Below are 22,109 nucleotides of genomic sequence, written 5' to 3'. Positions count from 1 at the left end.
GTCTGCAATGAAGCATAAACAAAAGGTGTTGCACTCAACTCAGAGATAACCATGTCCTTGGAGCTAGATAGAGACACAGTAGGAGGTTGAGAATCTGCTGAACTCCACACAAGCTCCGGCGTAAACTTCGGATTCTCAATTGCGATCGAGTCTTGAGCTAGCATTGCTTGTTGTCTTCTACTATAGTTTTCCCTTGCACTCTTTTGACATGGTGTAGTATTACGCAATGCCCTTTGTTCCCTTGTTAGAGTTGCAAATCAAATCTGTTCTCGAATTCTCTTACGTTCCCTTGCATCTAAAACTTCTGAACTTGGATTGGAATCATGTTGATGACCCGTCTGAGCTGATGCGCCTTAAAGTTGAAAGTAACAAAGCTCTTAGGTGTATATATTATAGGTTGAATGATGAGAGCTCAACTCACTATTGGGGCACATTTGTTATAATTTTTGTCTTTCAATAACATAACACAGAAACATAATAACCTAGAGTGTCAATGCTTTGATGATTATTATTCTCTTTGTGTGCAGGTATGCTGCAATCTACAAACTAACCCAAGAGCACATAAGAAAAGCATTACTTTAAAGATGAGTGACACACGAGCATAGTTAACATACCTTTTGAACGCTCATGGTGCACAACATTTTCATTTTTGCTTGACTGACGACGCCTCTTCAATTCATTTTTCTTTTCATCACTCATCGTGGCATATCGTGCTCTTTCTCTTTCCCTCTTACGTTGTATCGCATCATCACATCCACCTAACCAGTTATATCCTTTTCCATTATTAATCGTTGTTGTTAATTAACATAACAAAGAAATGTAATTACCTAGAGTGATACCACACGGTATAGTACAATCAATGATGCTTCCGTCGCCTATAGCCACATCTGGACAATCATCTAAACAAAGTAACCCGATAACACATAAGAAAAGCATTATTTTAAAGATGAGTGACGCACAAGCAGCCTTAATTTACCTTTTGAATACTCATGGTGAACAACGTTCTCTTTTTTGCGTGACTAACGACGGTTCTTCAATTCGTTTTTTTTTTCAACACTCATCGCCGCATATCGTGCTCTTTCTCTTTCTCTCTTACATTGTCTCGCATCAGTTCGACCTCCTGAACCATCATATATTACCCATCAATAATCTCCATTGTCAATACATGTTAAACAAACATATTCACCTTGAGTGTTATCACACGATTTAGTTAAATCAATTATGCTTCCGTCACTGACAGGTACCTCTGGACATTCATCTACACAATAATATGAACATCATTTTAGTTAACATTTGCATCATTAAAGTAACCCGACAACACATATGTGTTACCCTTATTGATGAATGATTCATGGAAATAGGTAACATACCCTTTGAGTACTCAATGTTTTCGTTTTTGCGTGACTCACGACGCTTCTTCAGTTCATTCTTTTTTTCATCACTCATCGCTGCATATCGTCCTCTTTCTCTTTCCCGCTTACGTTGCCTTGCATCAACATGTCCTCCTAAACCATTTAATATTTTCCTTTTTAAAACCTTGGTGAGAGATCAAATATTGAATTTTATTAGTAGATATACCTTCAAGGGTGTTGCTAGACAATTCTCTTAATGGAGGTTGAACATCGTTATTGTTGAACGGATCCATCTACGTCTTTTATTCTACCAACAGACCTGTGTAGAAAAAGATTAGTCATATTCATACTTAGATTATTGCAATTCTGGACAGGAAACACATCTACTACATCTCTCCCAAACCCACCTGCTACCCTTGAACAATGTGTAGTAGTAGACCTTTGCTACTGCCTATACAGTGCTAGGAGTCTGTTTTTGTGATATGATCGGTTCGTATGGAGTGTGTGCTTGCTGGGCCAGAGACATGTTCCTGTAGCACGGATTCATGCTGCGGTTTCGGCCGACGCCGATGTAGATTAAAGTCAAGTTTTCAATCCATCTTCAAACTATTGTCTTCATGATAGCAGATCGGTTGGTTAGATCGACAATGTGAGGGCGAGGTTGGCAATGGTGAACAAGGGCAAGGTCATCTCACTTCCTTGTCATGCAATCATCCATGTTGTCCATCCCCAAAGGCCACTACTCCGAAGTCGACATACAGACAAGGTAATATATTGAGTTGGACCAATAATCCTTCATATTTATTTATGTGAATTATGTTGTTGTCCTTTGATTGCAGCCCATAGTGCCACCTTACGGGACACCGCCGCCACCACCTTATGTGATGTATCCACCTGGAACAGTATATGCCCACCCCTCTACACCTCCTGTATGCACTTTGTATGCCTAACAAATTTGACCTACATGCTAGCTAATGTACACACACACACACACCCTTTTATCCTTGTTTGGTTGACATTTTTTTTGCATAGTGAGTAAATTACTGGCAGGCCATGCATCCATTTGGCCATTATCCTATGCCAACAAATGGGCATGCTGAAACTCATGTAAGTACTAACTGTGCTATTCCCTTTTGGCCATCACCGTTTCATGTAATCCTGAAATATACCTTTCAGGGAGCTGCGCCAAGCGCTCCGGAAATGAATGGTGCGTCTTTTTCAAGGTGAACAGCTCATTATCAAAGTCAGTTGGAGCAAGGAAATTAAATTATACTTCTGGTAACAATTTCAGGGAAAAGCGAGCCTGGCCAATTAAATGTGCCAACCAATTGAAATTATAAGCTTTCAGCACGCAGATGCTCAATTGAAGCTAGAAGCTTCTTCTACTCATTACTATTATATCCAATCTGATGACATGCCCATCTTAGCACTTGGTTAGTGTTGAACTTTAGTGTCAGACTCTGTAGTTCCACTGAAAACAGAGATAACCTATGGCAGTAAACAATTTGACAGAAAATGGCAATTTTACATATTTTTTCATGTAGCGTTTAGAATGATTCAGCATGTATTCATGCCAAGAACACATGTAAAACTAACACATAGTTTGCATGTGTTTTATTCCCTAATATTCCTGAAGCCTACTTGGATCGCTGATAAGTAATTTCCGTCCCTGGCATGCTGCTCTACACTACTCATTGTGAAGTGCATGTTTGTAAGTGATGTCATATTATAGAACATATCTTGATGCTGCCACTACCTGAATTTTGTGCAGGTGCGACGTTTACAGCTTTGGTGTCATATTATGGGAGCTGGCAATGCTTAGAATGCCATGGAGTGGGATGAATCCAATGCAGGTTGTGGGGGCAGTTGGTTTCCAGGATAGACGGCTTGATATTCCCAAGGAAGTTGATCCTCTGGTAGCAAGGATCATATTCGAATGCTGGCAGAAGTGAGTTATAAGAACTGAACCTGTTGTCTGATCAAAGTCTCATGTCTCAGCCATGGCACTTCAAATTTGTGCTAACATGTGCTCTGTCAATCGCCAGTGATGTTGGGACCATGCTTCGTCGCCGAAGGTCTTATAGAGAGAAGCGATCCTCGGATGAAGCTGTTTGTATAAAATAGCCGAAGGTCCCTCTTCGTAAAGCTTCGGCATTGCGAACCGACTTAAAGATAGAATGACCTTTTAGTCCATAAAGGTCTGAGTCAATATTGTAAGTTTTTATAAGGGGCATACTTGTAATTCCTCACAGGCTGCGTCCTGTGCCTATAAATAGGTGAACAGTACCCCCGTACTGTTCACGTTGACTTGGCATTTGCTTTTGCGTCACACTTGTATTTTCATCTCCTTCCAAGCCGAAGGTACATTTATAATTCAATATTGTCTCTATTTCTCTATGATGAGTTAATAAAGTTAAACGAATAATGTTATATGATTATTTATGCTATCTTTTATGTTTCATATGCTTCGTCTTTTACTAATGTATGCTGTAATGATGAAGGTTAGTCCTTCATGACCTTCGTCCGGAGATCGTTATATCCTAAGGGAAATAATGCTTCAAAGGACGAAGGACCTTAATGTTTAACATTTTCTGTGTTGCCTTGTTCTTAACTCATAGCATTTGAGAACAAGTCCCCAACATTGGCGCCCACCTCCGGTGAACTCACTTCCACTTTTTGAGCTGATGGCTTCGTTCAACGACCAAGCTGGAGCTGCTTCGGACCCGAAGCTGGTACTACCAATCACAGGTGGTTCGTCCTCAGAGCCAGCTAACAAGAAACAGAAGAAGGAAGCACAGAGAAGGGTACAGCATGTTGGGGTGCAAGGACCCTTCATCAAGACAAGATGGTCTCACATTCCTATTACCTTCTCCCAAGAGGACCTTCAGCTCAAAGATTACCCACACAACGATGCCATGGTTATCTCTTGTGTTATCAAAGGATTTCTGGTCCACAATGTCTTGGTTGACACAGGCAGTGCAGCTGACATCATATTTGCTAAAGCCTTCAGACAAATGCAAGAGCTAGAAGATAAGATTTATGATGCTACACATCCTCTCTGTGGCTTCGGAGGAAGACAGATTGTAGCACTGGGCAAGATCACCATGTCAGTGACCTTCGGATTCATCAACAACACTAGAACTGAGCAAGTTGTGTTTGACATTGTTGACATAGAATATCCTTACAATGCAATTATTGGTCGTGGTACTCTTAATGCCTTCGAAGCAATCCTTCATCCTGCTTATCTTTGCATGAAGATACCTTCGGATCAGGGACCCATTGCTATCCATGGAAGTCAGGAAGCCGCAAGAAGGGCCGAAGGTAACTGGACTGACTCCAAAGCAATCCATAATATAGATGGAGCCGAAGCTTGTGAACAGTACAAATTCAGAAGGGAGAAAGCAGCTTCAGCAGATCAGCCGAAGCCCATGCTCTTATGTGAGGACATAGCAGAGCAGAAGGTACTGTTAGGCTCTCAACTATCCGAAGAGCAGGAAAAAACCTTGATAAGGTTTTTGTTCAATAACAAAGATGTTTTTGCATGGTCAGCCAATGATCTATGCGGAGTTAATAGGGATGTCATTGAGCACTCGCTCAATGTCGATCCATCTTTCAGACCCAGAAAGCAAAGGCTTCGGAAAATGTCAGATGATAAGGCCGAAGGTGCTCGCAACAAAGTCAAAAGACTCCTCAGTGCAGGAGTTATCAGAGAAGTAAAGTACCCAGAATGGCTGGCTAACACTGTTATGGTAAAAAAGGCCAATGGCAAGTGGCGAATGTGCATCGATTTCACAGATCTTAACAAGGCTTGTCCGAAGGATGAATTCCCGTTACCAAGGATAGACTCTTTAGTTGATGCAGCAGCTTCGTCAGAGCTCATGAGTCTATTAGACTGCTATTCAGGCTATCACCAAATTTGGATGAAGAAGGAAGATGAGCCGAAGACTAGCTTCATCACTCCAAGTGGCACATATTGCTATCTTCGGATGCCTGAGGGGCTCAAAAACGCTGGAGGAAGTTTCAGCCGAATGACTGCGAAGGTTCTTCAATCCCAAATAGGCAGAAATGTATTAACTTATGTTGATGACATCATTGTCAAAAGCACGAAGCAGGAGAATCATATTGCTGATCTGCAGGAGACCTTCGCCAGTTTCAGGCAAGCTGGCTTAAAGTTAAATCCAGAAAAATGTGTCTTCGGAGTGAAGAAGGGGAAATTTCTTGGATGCTTGGTTTCAACAAAGGGGATTGAAGCTAATCCAAGTAAAATTGAAGCTATACTTCGGATGGAGCCACCAACTACGAAGAAGGGAGCTCAAAGATTGACAGGAAGATTGGCATCTCTCAATAGATTCATATCCAGATCAGCAGAGAGAAATTTACCATTCTTCGAAGTGCTGAAGTCAGCCGAAGTCTTTCAATGGGGATCAATCCAACAGAAGGCTTTTGAAGAATTAAAACAGTATTTAATAGATCTAACAACATTGACCCCACCAATGCCAGGGGCTCCTTTGTTATTATATGTGGCAGCTTCGCACTCAGCGGTAAGTGCAGCGCTTGTCCAGGAGAAGCTTGATGGTCAAGTCAAGAGGCAGGCCCCAATATATTTTGTATCCGAAGTTCTTAGTTTGTCAAAGAAAAATTATACAGAGCTGGAGAAGATACTGTATGCTGTCTTGATGGCCTCCAGGAAGCTTCGGCACTATTTCCAAGCTTACAACATAATTGTTCCTTCTTCGCAACCTCTGAAGGATATTATGAGGAACCGAGAAGCTACTGGAAGGATTGGAAAATGGGCTGCTGAGCTCAATGAATTTTGTATTGAATATGTTCATAGATCTTCGATTCAGTCACAGGCACTGGCAGACTTTATTGCTGATTGGACGCCAGGGGCTCAGGAGGAGGAAACAAATAAAGACAACGAAGCCTGGACAGTGTTTTGTGATGGATCTTGGGGAACCTTCGGAGCAGGAGCGGCTGCTGTGTTGGTTTCACCTTCCAAAGTCAAAACTTGTTATGCAGCAAAGCTTGATTTTAATTGCACAAACAACATTGCTGAGTACGAAGCATTGATTCTAGGTCTTCGAAAGTTAAAAGCAATGGGAATCAGAAGAGCCATACTTAAAACTGATTCCCAGGTTGTTTCGGGTCATATTGACAAAAGTTGCAAGGTTAAGGATCCGAAGCTTGAAAAATATCTGGATATGGTTCGAAGAGTTGAAGCTTCCTTCGAAGGGTTTTCTGTCAAAAATATCCCTAGAGGACAAAATGAGCATGCTGATTTGCTAGCTAAGTCAGCAGCACAGGGGCTGCCTTTACCTTCGGATGTATTTTTCGAAACAATAAAAGCACCTTCGGTGGAACTTCTTGAAAGAGCAGTTCTTAATATATCTCCTGTTTTTAGCGAAGATTGGAGAACCGAGATTATCTCTTACCTCCAGGGTAAGTTTCTTTCAGATGACGAAGCTTATAACAAGAGGATAGAAGCAAGAGCTCGCCCATATGTCATGATAGAAGGGGAGTTGTATAAACATGGAGTTTGTGCTCCGCTGCTTAAATGCTTATCTAGAACCGAAGGTATAGAGTTAATGAAAGAAATACATGCATGCCTGTGTGGATCTCACATTGGATCTAGGCCGTTACTCGGAAAAATTTTCCGTCAAGGGTTTTATTGGCCGAAGGCAGCTTCGGATGCAGCAGAATTGGTTCAAAAGTGCGAAGGTTGTCAGAAATGTGCAAGAGATCAAAAACAACCTTCGTCCTTGACACAGCTCATACAACCCACTTGGCCATTGCAAAGGTGGGGCCTTGACTTGTTAGGTCCGTTACCACCAGCCCAAGGGAACCTGAGATATGTTGTGGTAGCTGTGGAATATTTTTCTAAATGGATTGAGGCGAAGCCTTTAGCCACAATAACTTCGGCTACCATCCAAAAATTTTTCTGGCAGAATATTGTTTGTCGTTTTGGGGTGCCAAAGGCTATCACTGTGGACAATGGAACACAGTTTGACTCCGAAGCTTTCAGGGATTTCTGTGACCAAATTGGTACGAAGATCCATTTCGCATCAGTCAGGCACCCGGAGTCAAATGGACTCGTTGAAAGAGCCAACGGCATTATAATGACAGGAATAATGAAGCTAATCTTCAATCAACCTAGAGGAAAATGGCCAGATCAGCTAACCAAAGTGGTGTGGAGCCACAACACGACAACATCAAGATCTACAGGCTTCACTCCATTCAAGTTGTTATTCGGTGACGAAGCAATAACTCCAGAAGAAGCTAAAGCCGGATCAATAAGGATAGTAGCTTCGGCAGAATCAGATTCCGAAGCTGCTTATTCTATAGAAAAAGATGCTTTAGAAGGGATCAGACTGCAAGCCGTGGAGAATATTAATAAATATCAAGCTGAAACAGTCAAATGGCGGGATAGAAAGGTTCGGCTAAAAAATATTGAGCCAGGGCACTTAGTGCTTCGGAGGGTGGCCAACCCGGAAACAGTGGGCAAATTGCAGCTGAAATGGGACGGGCCTTTCTTAGTAGCATCTTCGTCAAGGCCCGGTTCATACAGATTGAAAGACATGGACGGCAACGACATTCCTAGATCTTGGAATGCGGATGAGCTTCGGCGATATTATGTATAATTCGATGTAATTTTTCACATTTTTATTTTTCCTTTCATGGCACCCTTTTCCTTTCCAAAGGGGGAGAAAGGTTTTTAATGGGGCCAGCATATGTAATTTCCTTTTTTAGTCTTATAAGAGCAAAATCCCCCAAAGAATGTAAATGTAAAAGCTGAGAGCGCACCATCGAGTGCCGAAAAGTAAAAGGCGAAGAAGCTCCAAAGACGTTCCTAAGGGAATGCAGAGCTTATACCGCCTAAGTAAAAGGCGAAGAAGCTCCAAAGACGTTCCTAAGGGAATGCAGAGCTTATACCGCCTAAGTAAAAGGCGAAGAAGCTCCAAAGACGTTCCTAAGGGAATGCAGAGCTTACAGCGAAAAGTCAACGCTGATTCCGCCAAAAGTAAAGGCGAAGAAGCTCCAAAGTCGTTCCTAAGGGAATGCAGAGCTGAGGTGTGAATGTTTTTAAGAAAATAATGGCTATGAATATGGCTTCGGATACGTGTTTGGCCATTCATTTGCACAACACATTACATCATAGCATTTGCATTCATAAACATTCATCTAAGCATATGTAGGATAATCATCTTCATCACATAAAATGGTTGCTTCGGCAAGAAAAGGAAAAAGAAAGGGAAAAAAGAGCTTCGTACACAAAAAAGAAGGGAAACTGTTGTTTTTATGAAGGAGAGCTTCGGCAAAAAGGAAAATGTTGTTTTCTATGCTTCGTTGCGTACGAAAAGAAGGGAAGGTGTTTTTTTCGCCTTCGGCTCAAAAAAGGAGATTTCGTCCACATCAAAGCATTTCTCATACATCAGTCAAAAGGTTAAGGATATATTACAAGGTATGGATAGTATACATGGAAGTTTTGTTTACATTTACAAAAGTTCTCAAAAGTTTTTCAAGTACTGTCTGCAGTCTACTATCTAAACCACCAAGGAGCTTCGGTTTCGACGTTATTTTTGATCATCAGCTTCGGCTTCGTCATCCTACATGAATAGGGTCATTGGAAGTCAGAATCAAGTTCATAGGAAAAGGTAAGCACAAGGTATGATTTCTTACTGGATCAAGGTGGCTACGAGCTTCGTCTCCAGCTTTCTCTCGACCACCTTTTGTCCATATCATCTTTACAAATCGATTCGAGATGCTTCGGGCGAGATCAGGGATGTCATCCAGGATTGATGGTGACAAAGTAAAATTTGGCCTATTGACAATTTTCCCATGATCACAGCCAGCTTTCATGAAGGCTGCAGCGGTCCCTCGAGAAGCCACCCAGGCACAGAAGTCACCATGCCCAGCTATGACTTCGTCGAGCTCGTCAATTTCCCCCTCAATGTGTTCGAAGGTTTTTGGTAGGTCTTCAGCTGAGGGGGTAAACTTTTCGCTACTAGCTCCAACTGAATGAAAAATCTTTCTTAGTCGCTGAATGCACTTGTTGCTAAATTCTAGGCATTTTTCTTGAAGATTTGTCAGTAGTTTTCTCAAATCCGAATTTTGCTGAGCTTCGGCTTCAAGTTTTGCATTGAGATCTTGTTTTTCTTGTTCGAACTGCTCAGACTGGCGGAGAAGCTTCGTGTTCAGTTCTGATATTTTTGCTTCAGCTTCCGCCAGTAAACCTTCGGTTGCCTGGAGTTCAAAGTTCTTTTTCTCAAAAGCATCTGATTGCTCCTTTATTTTGTTTTCCAAATTTCCAATTATAACTTCATGCTTTTTATCTTCAAGATCTTGCTGCATTTGCAAGGCTTTGCTCAATAGCATACTCTACACAAACACAACCTTCGTCAGACATGTTTTTATTAGAAGCAATAAAAGTTAGGGGACAAGTCATTTACCTTGAAGTTGGAGTAAAACAAACTACCAACGACATGCTGTCGTCGGTAGTGGCTGATATCTGCTTCTAGCTTCGGAAATCCAATACTCTTGGACAGAGTACTAATAACTCTGGCCCCTGTTTGGTCCCGAATACACTCTAATTTCTCATCATCAACACCTCCGAAGAGGAGTGCCCCAGGTTTGTATCCGCAGGATTGGGCATACTCTTTAAGCTCTTCTATTTCAGCTTTTGTTAGATGTTCTCCAACTAAGTTTTGGAACGCGAAGGTTTCGTTTTTTGAAGCTTCGTCAGCAATTTCTTTTCCTTTCTTTGACGCTACGGTCACAGTTTCTCCGGCAGCAGTAGCAGCTTCTTCTGCAGCCATGTCTAGTAGCATTTGGTCAATATGTTCAATTGTGCTCTCTAAATTAAAATCTTCAGCTGAAGTAACTTCGGCGGCTGCGGCCTCCGAAGGTGCAATTTCAATATCTGCTCCCTCTGCAGCCGCTCGTGTTTTTTGGGCCGAAGCTCTTGGCGGCGTTTTGTCAATTACCTCTGTCACGGTAATGATTCTTTGTTTCTTTGCTTTGATTGTTTTCCTTGATTTCTCGGGCTCCTTGTCCTTCTGAAAAAACTTTGTCAGTTGAGGATCCAGTGGACTTAGCTTCGCAGGTAAGGATTCAGTCATTACCTTCAGAATTTCCTCAACAACAGCAGCAGAAGGCGATGCGGGAGTTTCTTCTGCTTCGGATATTTGTTGCTTTGGAGAAGAAGTTTTCTTTTTCTTTTGAATTTTCTTCTTTATTGGTTCTTTTTCACCTTCATCTAAGGCTTCAGTTGCCCTTTTCCTTTTTTGGCCCCTGGCACCTTTGTTCAGATCTTCGTAGTCTGGGTATTCGAAGCCCAGGGCGTCCAATACTCGATTCAGCCTTCGTTTTGGACGGCTGCCGAAGGCTGCAGTCATCAATTGATCTTCTTTCTTGGAATAATTACCAAGTATTTCGTTGCACATCACTTCAATCGTATCTAGCCACTCTTGGCAAGGAGTTTTAAAGAATTTCTTAAATTTGAAGTAGTAAGGCAAGCGTACAAGTTCACCCTTTTTCTTTTCCCCCTCCAGCTTCGGCATTTCCCACTCTTTTACACTAGGGAAAACTTTGAAAGCCAAGAATTCCTGGACCAGGTCTCTTGTACTGATATTTTCTGCAATTATTTTGAATTCATACATTGCTTTTTGAGTTGGACCCTCTGGCAACATGTGGCACTGGGGGCGGGTTTCTCCGAAGGTCAGTTCCAGTGGGCTTTGCACAAGTTTTTCTTTATCATCATCAACCTTAACATAGAACCATTCCGATTTCCACCCAGCTGCCCATTTGCTTCGGTAGCTGATCACAGGATACTTCATAGTTTTCCGATAAGCAAAATTATAACAACCAAAGTTCTCATGTAAACCATCCTTTCTAGCCTTTGTCTGATAGTGCAGTTCGTGAACTCGGCAGAAGCTGTCAGCAAATGGTTCCATCGCCTGGCTTCGGAGTGCCCAAATGTAAACACTAAGCCTAACGATAGCGTTAGGGGTTAGCTGGTGAAAGTAGATTCCAAAATTCTTCAATATCTCTGCAATAATCCCATGAAGGGGGAATCTCAACCCAGCCTTTAAGAAGCTTTTAAAAATAACAATTTCATCTTTCTCCGGCTTTGGGGTAGTCTCTTCTCCTCCGAAGCGTAGTAGCTTCTTTTGATTTTCAGTAAAATAGCCTGACTTTACCATCTTGGACAAATCAGCCTTCGAAACAGTAGATTTTCCGAAGTCCAAATGGCTGGGTTTGCTTGGTGTGGCAAGGTGATAATCATCTTCGGAGTCTGTTTCCTCTGCTTCTTCTCCTTCTGCTTCAGCGATTGCTTGTTCTGCATCATCAATAGGAATCTTTTCCGAAATCACTAGCCCGGACCGTTGCATGGCTTCGGAGATAGGGACGGTCTCCGAAGCTTCAGTTTCCTCCCCCTCGCGTTCAACCCTAGCGGTAGAACGGACTCTTGCCATTTAGCTAAGAACTTGTGAAACTTTAATACTTTTTTCTCCGAAGCAGGTTTCAAGATGGAGCTTCGTTCAATTCTGACAAACAAGCTTCGGCGATGGTTACAAATTTTGGCACCAAAACAGTGCAAATAGCAGTAAATGCTGTGGTAACTTCACACCTACTCGTCTGTTTATATAGTGCCGCAGGTAAGAAGGCGAAGCGGCAGAAGTTTTACACCAGGCGGACACCCGCTCGCACTCGCTGTACGGTGGGCCGCAAAGACTGAACAGTAATTCTGCACGGTGGGGCCGCCACGCGCAGGGAAATTGAATCGTTTCTCGACAACGAGCTCAGGGAAGGTGTTTTTTGAGACCTTCGGCGCTCCGAAGCTTAAGAAACTTTTTTTTTCACGGATCAAGCTCGTTACGAAAAACAATCTAGCACCGCGAAAGGGGCTACTGTTGGGACCATGCTTCGTCGCCGAAGGTCTTATAGAGAGAAGCGATCCTCGGATGAAGCTGTTTGTATAAAATAGCCGAAGGTCCCTCTTCGTAAAGCTTCGGCATTGCGAACCGACTTAAAGATAGAATGACCTTTTAGTCCATAAAGGTCTGAGTCAATATTGTAAGTTTTTATAAGGGGCATACTTGTAATTCCTCACAGGCTGCGTCCTGTGCCTATAAATAGGTGAACAGTACCCCCGTACTGTTCACGTTGACTTGGCATTTGCTTTTGCGTCACACTTGTATTTTCATCTCCTTCCAAGCCGAAGGTACATTTATAATTCAATATTGTCTCTATTTCTCTATGATGAGTTAATAAAGTTAAACGAATAATGTTATATGATTATTTATGCTATCTTTTATGTTTCATATGCTTCGTCTTTTACTAATGTATGCTGTAATGATGAAGGTTAGTCCTTCATGACCTTCGTCCGGAGATCGTTATATCCTAAGGGAAATAATGCTTCAAAGGACGAAGGACCTTAATGTTTAACATTTTCTGTGTTGCCTTGTTCTTAACTCATAGCATTTGAGAACAAGTCCCCAACAAGTGACCAAGTAAGCTACAGTTTCTTTTGGTACACATGTACATGTACTTATTTTTTATTTCATGTGAGGTCAACATTGATATGAAGGATTATGTATTAATATATGCTTTACATGTCTAAAAAAGGCTTAATCATTAGTTCTGATTTTATTACCTGCAGGGTGGTGAAGATGATAACTTTGCTATTATGTTTGCTGCTATGGGAGTGAACATGGAAAAAACTCAATTCTTGCAACGTGGTTTTGAAGAGAACAATTCCATGGAACGGGACACCCTTTTTCTAAATCTGGTACCTACAATGTTGGGTTGTGGTGGGAACGGTTATGGATCAAAATAAACCCAACCAAGCAGGTCTTTAGTGCTTTTGCATATAATTGTATTTTATTATATTGGTTCCGTAGCAACGCACGGGCATATACCTAGTTAAATTATACTTCTAGTAACAATTTCAGGGAAAAGCGAGCCTGGCAGAACGTCTGCTCCATCCGCCAACGGGATTACCTCGCACAGGTTTTTATTTCTTGGTGTGCAAGTTACAGATTTTCTGTAATTCATCCACAACCTAATCACCTCGTACTTTTCTACCTGCAGTGAGAGTGAAGGAAGTGACGACAATTCTCAAAACGTGCGATTGATCTGCAGTGCTCAAATCTATTTAGCGTCGCACCACTTCTTTCAGACTCCTTAACATTGTGTTTTCTGTTGCAGGACTCACACTCGAAGGACAATGATGGGAAGGAAGATGGTGGGTATCTGAGGACCTTTCTCTGTTTGTTTTCTCTCCAAATGATAAATACCAGTAGAATCACATGCCTGTTTTAATAAGATGATGGCTATATCCTGTCAATGTGCAGGCGATTCTCAGAACAGCATGTCTTATTCAGCATCGCAAGGAGTGGTAAACCAAACCATGGCGATGCTTCCAATGCAACCGGGTGCAATGGTCGGAGGAGTTCCTAGCTCCACGGCAGCTAACCTGAATATCGGAGTGGACTACTGGGCAGCTCCGGGTTCTGCGGCTGTCCCCGCAGCGCACGGCAAAGCGCCAGCTGGTTCAGCTCGAGGAGACAAATGGGTACGGTCCTAACTTTAAAATTGTATGTACCAAAACATTTTATGTAAGTGCTTTTGTATGCACACCAATGCAGGAAAATACATCCTACTCACCACAGACTGTGTTTGTATCACGTGCAAATTGTTCAGGATGAAAGGGAGCTCAAGAAGCAGAAGCGGAAACAGTCCAATAGAGAGTCCGCTCGCAGATCCCGGCTGCGCAAACAGGTGTTGTGCAACCCTCGTGCTGAGTGCTGACACCTCAGCACAACCAACGGAATCGACAAGCAAACTGTGCCATCAACCATGGATTTGCTAAGACAAATTGCAGCCCTATTTTGCCCTGCTTTCCATGACTGTAATTTAAATTGTTCTCCTATCTTATCTTGTGCAGATAGTAAATTGGCTCAAACACAGCCCTACTGAAATGGAGGGTTACATTTGCCCCGGTTGCCTTGTACTATCCATGTACCTATTAATGCCGGGTATTGCATGGGATGAGGTAAGTCTAGCCCCAATTGGAGATTATGATATTATTATTCAACTATAGTTGCTATATCGAATGTTGAAATTTCTGTGATGTAAATGCAGCTTGAAGAAAATCTCCTCCAGAGAGTAAACTCATTATTTCAAAGTTCTGATTTGGATTTCTGGAGAAAAGGAAGGTTTTTAGTTCGAACCAACTCCCAGTTGGTATCATATAAAGCAGGTATGTGCAAATTAGTCAATTGCGCACCATATAAACGTTTTGTGCCCCATCTCATTGCAGAGCTTCATATTTGATACATTTTGGTTGATGTCAAAGTTGCTATCTTATTTCAGGAATGACCCGTTTATCAAAATTGTGGAGAACATGGAATACCCCTGAATTGACCCTTGTGTCACCAATTGCTGTTGTTGGTGGGCAGAAGACCTCCCTCATTCTTAAAGGCCACAATCTATCTATTCCTGGCACACAGTAAGTTTTGAGTCGTAACGCTTGTTGGAACGACAATAATTTCACCATCTTAATGATTATTTTTGAACTTTGGACATTGCAGGATCCACTGTACAAGCATAGGGAAGTACATATCCAAAGAAGTTTTGTGCTCAGCATATCCAGGTACCATATATGATGATTCAGGTGTTGAGACATTTGACTTGCCAAGAAAACCAGATCTTATTATTGGGCGCTGCTTTGTTGAGGTTTGTAAAAATTTCAAATGATGTGCTTTTACGAAAACTTGTTGTTTGCATTGGTAAGATGATCAACACTGTCACTTTTGATATTTACAGGTAGAAAACAGGTTCAGGGGTAACAGATTCCCTGTTATCGGTGGACTATGTACACTATGTTTTTTTGAAGAGGTGTGTTCTTACTTTCCAAAACCATCTTAATTTGTAAAGGAAGTAGTTACTAATAAGAACACTGACAAACAAACTAATGATGATGAACTTTTTTATTAGATAATAGAGAGGTCACATAGTTCTATACAAAGCGGTTAACATTGAGATCGAACATATGACCAATAAAAACAGAACACAAATCATTATTAATAAGTTTCATCTGATACATGACTAACAAAGTATTCTACTATAACAAGCTAGAACACATGTCTCAATCCGATGTTACAGTCGCCAAATGTTGTCGTCTGTTCTCTAGAAATTTGTCGATGAAACGACTCCTTGGATTGTCAATCAACGAACGACGAATTGCTGCAATTTAGAACATGATTTGTAAGAACATGATTATTTTTAAATTATTGTCATTCGAATTGTATATATATCTATAATCTATAAATATATTATAAGAACCACTCACTCTTCAAGCGGTATATAGTGTGATGATCCGGGTTGAAATGAATAGTGCTGTGGTCCGAGGTTTCCAAGCACCCTATTGTTATAATAGTATATAATTATTAATATGAGTAAGAATTAAATTATATTGAAAGATGTTAGGCACAGAAGACATTACTGTGATTATGGTTACAACGCAGCAAAGTTCCAATAATTATGTTCTTGTCAACTCTAGCTAACGACCATCGTAAAGCATTTCTTTGCAAGAGGTCAGTCCATACCCCCACGATGATTAGATCCCACCTATTAAAAACCTTAATCGTCTGAATAAGACCTAACAAATGCATAATGTTGTTCAAAAAGAATGTATATATGAAAATTAGTGCCACCTAGAATCCATTAGTACAACTTCTCTATACGGTCTTCCACCGATATGCTTTAATGGTTCCAAATGAAGAACTATGCCAATAACATCTGAACAATTCACATATGATTAGTTACCTTTGAATCATTTAGACTTCAAGCGTTAGTGATATATATATATATATAAACTATATGGAAAGAAGGGTTATTACCTATGAATGTCTTATGCGGTTGTTGGTAAACCTCATGAAATGGCATAAGATACTTTGGAAATGGAGGAAATTGGATTGGCTTCGTGAATGGATCCACAATAGTATGTGTTATCAATCCCAACTCTAGCCCATGACCAATATTGCGAAATTGAAGTTCCTCCCGGTTTAGACAGAATGCCACTCTATACAATGTATATGTGCATCCTTGTGTGAGTAAGGCATCGAACCGTTGGACATTAATGTCGTTAGATATTGCTTCGATTTTGGAGCCCTAGATATTTGGGAATACAGGTTGTATGAGTCAAAGAATTTAATTATAATAACATGAATATATTGGCTCTATTTCAATGCTTGTTGACGTGACTCACAGTGATGTCCTGTAGGATGTAGTGTTGACTATTACGACGCCTAGGGAACTTAACAACTACCCTCGCAAAGACACTTTTTACTTGTGGTAAGTTATTGACATCTTGAATATCGTCAAATAGCACGAAACTACATAAAACACGAACTTTAGTTTAAGTTCTTCATACATATAGATGTAAAAAGTAAATAAACTTATATAAACTTACGGAGGAAAGGGAGACAGGCCTGCCACCGTCCTATTTTGAGTACGTCTACCTAATGCCATTGTTCTTATAGGATCTATCATGGCATTATTGCAAAGATACAAAAAAAACATTAAAAGGACTAAATGACATATAGTCTCTTGTCTATTAAAATGCTAAAAATAATATGTACAATATATCGTTGTATTAATATGACTGAATTTAGAGGTATCAGAATTTAGCAACAAACAAAATCACTCTGTCAATTTATAGGTCTCAGAATTTAGCAACAAACATGTAACTTGGAGTCTTGTCTAGTCCTCGCTATCAGAATATTGTATTGTACAAAACGAAGCGGGTGAGAAAGAGAAAATTGGGGACAGGTACAAGTGTATTGTACAAAAAGTCCTCCCATGCAACATACAGCACCAGAAATTATATAATGCACCCATCATGAATTATGTCGGTTTCTCCAACACACTGAAGGCTGCATTTTTCAATCTCTTCTTATTTCTTTTGGATTAGGTTCAGAATTTCAGTATTCATGCATTCGTTCATGTTCCAGTCAGTTTTATACCCTGAATCCTGAAAAGCATTAAAGGATTACTTTTTCCTTCCTCCTTTTTGCAGTGCCATTACAGCTTCCAGTGATTATACTGTTAAGGTGCTGATCTTATTGTCTCATATTTACAGTTTAACTGTTCAAGTTGCAATTGTTCAACAATTCACAGACATTTTCATCAATATTCATCAGGACTTTACAAGGACAGGTTATTTGAATTCACATCCTAGTTTTTATTTGGCCTATGTTTTCTGCCTCCAAAATGCCTAGATCGAAATCCTCAGCTGACTAATAAATAAACAGGCCCTCTCATACTCCAGAAATTGTTGTCAAATAGAAGATGGCCAGTGACTGAACAATAAGCTGAACCTCTTTGTGTTGGGCGTACTCGTTGATTCGCACATTCTTCTAAATGCCTAGGAGTCATGTAACACGCAATGATTTGCACATTACAATGTTTGATAGTGACATTGTAAAAGGAAGTTGTTGATGGATACGAAGTTGTTGATGGATAGGAAGTTGTTGATGGAGATTAGTTTCCTGAACATGAGTTGGCACATAGTTTACTCATCTTGTGTGGTTGAACAAGCAGGACGCAAACTAAAAGGAAAGCACTAAAGAAGTTTAGAAAACAGAGATATAAGCAACAATACTTTCCCTTAAGGGTGTTCGATTGCGCTAAATGGTAGATCCAAAAAAGAAGCATGAAGAGAAGAGGTTGAGAGAAAGAATTGTGGGCGGGTGCAAGTACAACATACAAAAAGCATGCTACCAGCTAAGCCTCCCAACTATCATTTATTTATCTAAGAATTAGCATCAACCTCTATATACCGGAAGCATGCTATAAACTTTATACAGCCCAAAGAATACCCCAAATACACACAAGTCTGGTATTTTATTTAATGTCCTTAATTATCAACCATTTACTGATTATGTCAAATTACAATTTAGAGAACTCAGAATTTAGCAGCTAACAAATACAAAGGGTTATGTATTGCAGAATTTAATTATCACTGATTGTAGAATATTAGTGCTAGAACAATATATGTTGTTTAAGTGTCCTAACCATAAGATGTATGAATTCTATTAATGGATATTATTAACAATAGTTCTGATTAGCTGGCTTTAGAGAGAGGGAATCACATTTGTGGCAATGACATTTGTACATAAGTAATTTAAAGAGAGGGAATGGGACAAGAAAACAGTTCCGTATTAAAAAAAGTTCAGATTTATGTTAACAAGCTATAACCTGTGTGTATGTTACTCCAAGGCAGACAATTACACAATGGATCATACAACCATTGCAGATTAAACGAGTAGAGGGGAAACATACCTTTTTCAACGGGGCAGAAAATTGTATAGTGTCCTTTGCAGGCAAACAGGATCGTTCAGAAGCAAAGTGCAGCTCGTGCAGCCAGATATAAACAAAATAAAAAAGAACAACATTTTAATTACTAAAGCTACGATCAAGCACCGCACAAGGAAGTTAATCAAGATAATCTTAACAGTTACAGTGAATTATTGTGCAACTGAAGTAAAACGGGCTATAAGTAGTTTCAGCTGCAAATTTGTTCTCTAGGTGGTCTTCTTTTCAAGTTTTTTTTTGTTTTTGAACATTTGAACCTATGGTTGTCCCTATTGAATCAAGCATCTATAACCAATTCTAGGATACCCTAGTAAGTCAAAATGCAATATATGGTGAACATTAGAGTTTTATTAGAGAAAGAAGGCGCTGATGTTTCAGTGGTTACCTAAAAATCCAGTAATGTCCAGCAAGCACCACTCAGCAACACAAATCAAATTCAAACGTCTGTTCAAAGTAATAGAGAAAACATTAATATTTAGCAACCATGCAGCAGCTAGCAACGATTAGAAGGCAGGAAATTCAAAAAAAAACAGCTATGATGTACTCTAATGTTATGAATAGCGCTTTAATGTTTGGAGTTTAAACTACAAGCATAGGTTTCATGATTTAAGCTTGCTTGGCTTAATGCAGTTCTCCAAAGCTAACTTTAAAAAAAATACCATGTTGTTCACAACAATAAAATCATGATAATAGTAAAGTACTTTGAAATATGAATGCAAAAGTAACCATTATTATAACACTATCTACATAACTTTAGAGTAATAATCAGTCAAATGGCACCAACTTTAAAATGTAACTGTGTTTCTACCATCAAACATCACATTGATAATATTAGAGAAAGAAGGCGCTGATGTTTCAGTGGTTACCTAAAAATCCAGTAGTGTCCAGCAAGCACCACTCAGCAACACAAATCAAATTCAAACGTCTGTTCAAAGTAATAGAGAAAACATTAATATTTAGCAACCATGCAGCAGCTAGCAACGATTAGAAGGCAGGAAATTCAAAAAAACAGCTATGATGTACTCTAATGTTATGAATAGCGCTTTAATGTTTGGAGTTTAAACTACAAGCATAGGTTTCATGATTTAAGCTTGCTTGGTTTAATGCAGTTCTCCAAAGCTAACTTTAAAAAAAAATACCATGTTGTTCACAACAATAAAATCATGATAATAGTAAAGTACTTTGAAATATGAATGCAAAAGTAACCATTATTATAACACTATCTACATAACTTTAGAGTAATAATCAGTCAAATGGCACCAACTTTAAAATGTAACTGTGTTTCTACCATCAAACATCACATTGATAAACATTGATAGGGATTGTTCTTTTCATTTGCTCGAATGTAAATGGAACACAAGAAAGGTTCAGCAGAAATATTACTAATAGCTTTGTTCCTGGTAGTGTTTGTTCTTCTGAACAAATTGGCATCATCAGCCAGGTTTGTGCCTTGTATAGTACAGGTCACTGGTACAAGCATTACAGGTTAGGTGTTTCACTTTCACACTATGAATAGTGAATCTTTCTGTTGTCTCATAAAATTATTACAGAGAACACGCAGAATCAAATCAAGTCATTCTATCAAATGGTTAAGTTTAATACTTTTAACTTTCTTTGTTTCCCAAAGTTATTGGAAGCAGCTAAGAAGCAAGAATTTTGGTAAACACGTATGCAGTGTAATTTTTGGGGGAAAAGGGGTTAATCTACTCATTGCATTATGCTATTTGATATCATGAGTACTAGATTGTCAATCAAGTTACCAGTTAAAATATGCTCATAGCACTGAGTACAATATGGTAGATGATAGGAAATTAGAACCAGAATTCACATCCTTTAAAAATAGCATAGTACATAAACATCTATGATGATGAAGCAGATACTTATCGACATTATTTCGGAAGGTATTGTTAGCAATTCGTTCATCCGTTTCACTTTTTATTGACAAATGATAGACAGAACTAATGTAAAAGACAATCTGTACGAGAATCCATAAAACACATTCAAGTAAACCATATGCTGTTATAAGGAAAAGTAAGTCATATGTTGTATGAAAACTTGAATTACCATGCATAAGCTATCTAGATAATCATGACCCGGTGAAGATAGTAACAAACAGGCAATAAAACAGCATGGAAATGACTCGAGGAACAAACTGATTGCAGAAGCAGACATCACAGGAAGAGCATTATCAAAACATTATTCAGTTACTACTTTATCTGCAGCAGCACAACTAAGTATATAACAGCCATAAATTAGCAAATAATCTCTGTTTTTAGAAAGGGGCCGTGGACCTTTTACACTCCCTGATTTCGGGCATCAGGGATCAAAACCCACAGGTGGACTGTTCCCTGACTGCTTCCACCAAACGTGCTAAACTTGGATCTCCTAAGATATGATTCCTTAGACAACAAGTCTATATTTTAGAGGTTGCTTTTACGTCAATGTCTGTGATGAACTGAAGACAGCTACAAACATCAAATAGATAGCATGTGTTTTTCTACAATGAAATAGACATGGCCAATACCTTAAGCAGCACAGCTACACACGGTACAGTACAATATCTACTTTAGGCTAACATAGAATTATATTAAGATGGAAACACCGAAATCATCACTATGTCTGAATTATAGCAAACAACTACAGAATAGTTCATAAGTGCATGTATTCAGGGGTCTAAGATCCAAAATATCAATATTACCTCTGTGATTTCAGTCGTCCTCGTTCTCCAATTTCTCCCGCACGCGCGCAGTCTTCTTCTCCCTTCGGGGTCGTTCACGGTTTCAGGGGAACATAGAGGACAGAGCGAGATGGGAACTGAGTAGATTATCCTTGCTCTCCAGGGAACTCCTCGGACTCTAGCGTTCGCGCATGCTCAAGGTTTATATTCATCTGGCATCTGCGCATGACACAGGTAAAGTAGATGTCGTGCAGAGGGAGCATGCGAGAGTGGAGGTCGTGGGTAGAGGGAGAGTCCGCTGACCGGAGGGTCGTGGGGTTGGGGACGGTTGGAACGCGCATGAGTCCGTGGACCGGTTGGGTGAAGGCAGCCGTTGGGGAGGAATTGGAGGACGCCACTGCGCTGGAGGCCGCCATTGGGAAGGAGGAGTTCGAGGGTGCGCGGATACAAACATCAAATAGATAGCATGTGTTTTTCTACAATGAAATAGACATGGCCAATACCTTAAGCAGCACAGCTACACACGGTACAGTACAATATCTACTTTAGGCTAACATAGAATTATATTAAGATGGAAACACCGAAATCATCACTATGTCTGAATTATAGCAAACAACTACAGAATAGTTCATAAGTGCATGTATTCAGGGGTCTAAGATCCAAAATATCAATATTACCTCTGTGATTTCAGTCGTCCTCGT

General features: G+C 40.1%; 1 long non-coding RNA gene and 2 pseudogenes across 3 annotated transcripts; 2 read left to right on the top strand and 1 right to left on the bottom strand.

Moving 5' to 3' along the window:
* The first annotated feature begins 2,019 nt into the window (after nucleotides 1-2,019).
* On the top strand, nucleotides 2,020-13,418 carry LOC103639784 (uncharacterized; annotated as a pseudogene). Its single transcript, NR_155518.1, has 5 exons — nucleotides 2,020-2,118; nucleotides 2,192-2,281; nucleotides 2,403-2,459; nucleotides 2,529-2,559; nucleotides 13,304-13,418. The product of NR_155518.1 is annotated as an uncharacterized protein (transcript).
* Nucleotides 13,419-14,298: 880 nt separating this feature from the next.
* On the top strand, nucleotides 14,299-15,389 carry LOC112340376 (squamosa binding protein pseudogene; annotated as a pseudogene). The gene is made up of 6 exons (NR_155519.1): nucleotides 14,299-14,406; nucleotides 14,496-14,613; nucleotides 14,727-14,862; nucleotides 14,945-15,089; nucleotides 15,180-15,251; nucleotides 15,351-15,389. The product of NR_155519.1 is annotated as a squamosa binding protein pseudogene (transcript).
* Nucleotides 15,390-15,520: 131 nt separating this feature from the next.
* LOC103638061 (uncharacterized) lies at nucleotides 15,521-15,928 on the bottom strand. Its single transcript, XR_558532.3, has 3 exons — nucleotides 15,859-15,928; nucleotides 15,706-15,777; nucleotides 15,521-15,599 (listed from the first exon to the last, which is right to left on the bottom strand). It is a non-coding gene; the product is annotated as an uncharacterized lncRNA (long non-coding RNA).
* Nucleotides 15,929-22,109: the final 6,181 nt, after the last annotated feature.

This window comes from Zea mays, chromosome 9, assembly GCF_902167145.1.
Source record: "Zea mays cultivar B73 chromosome 9, Zm-B73-REFERENCE-NAM-5.0, whole genome shotgun sequence".
NCBI classification, from domain to species: domain Eukaryota; kingdom Viridiplantae; phylum Streptophyta; class Magnoliopsida; order Poales; family Poaceae; genus Zea; species Zea mays.
This window is presented reverse-complemented; position numbering and strand designations above follow the sequence as displayed.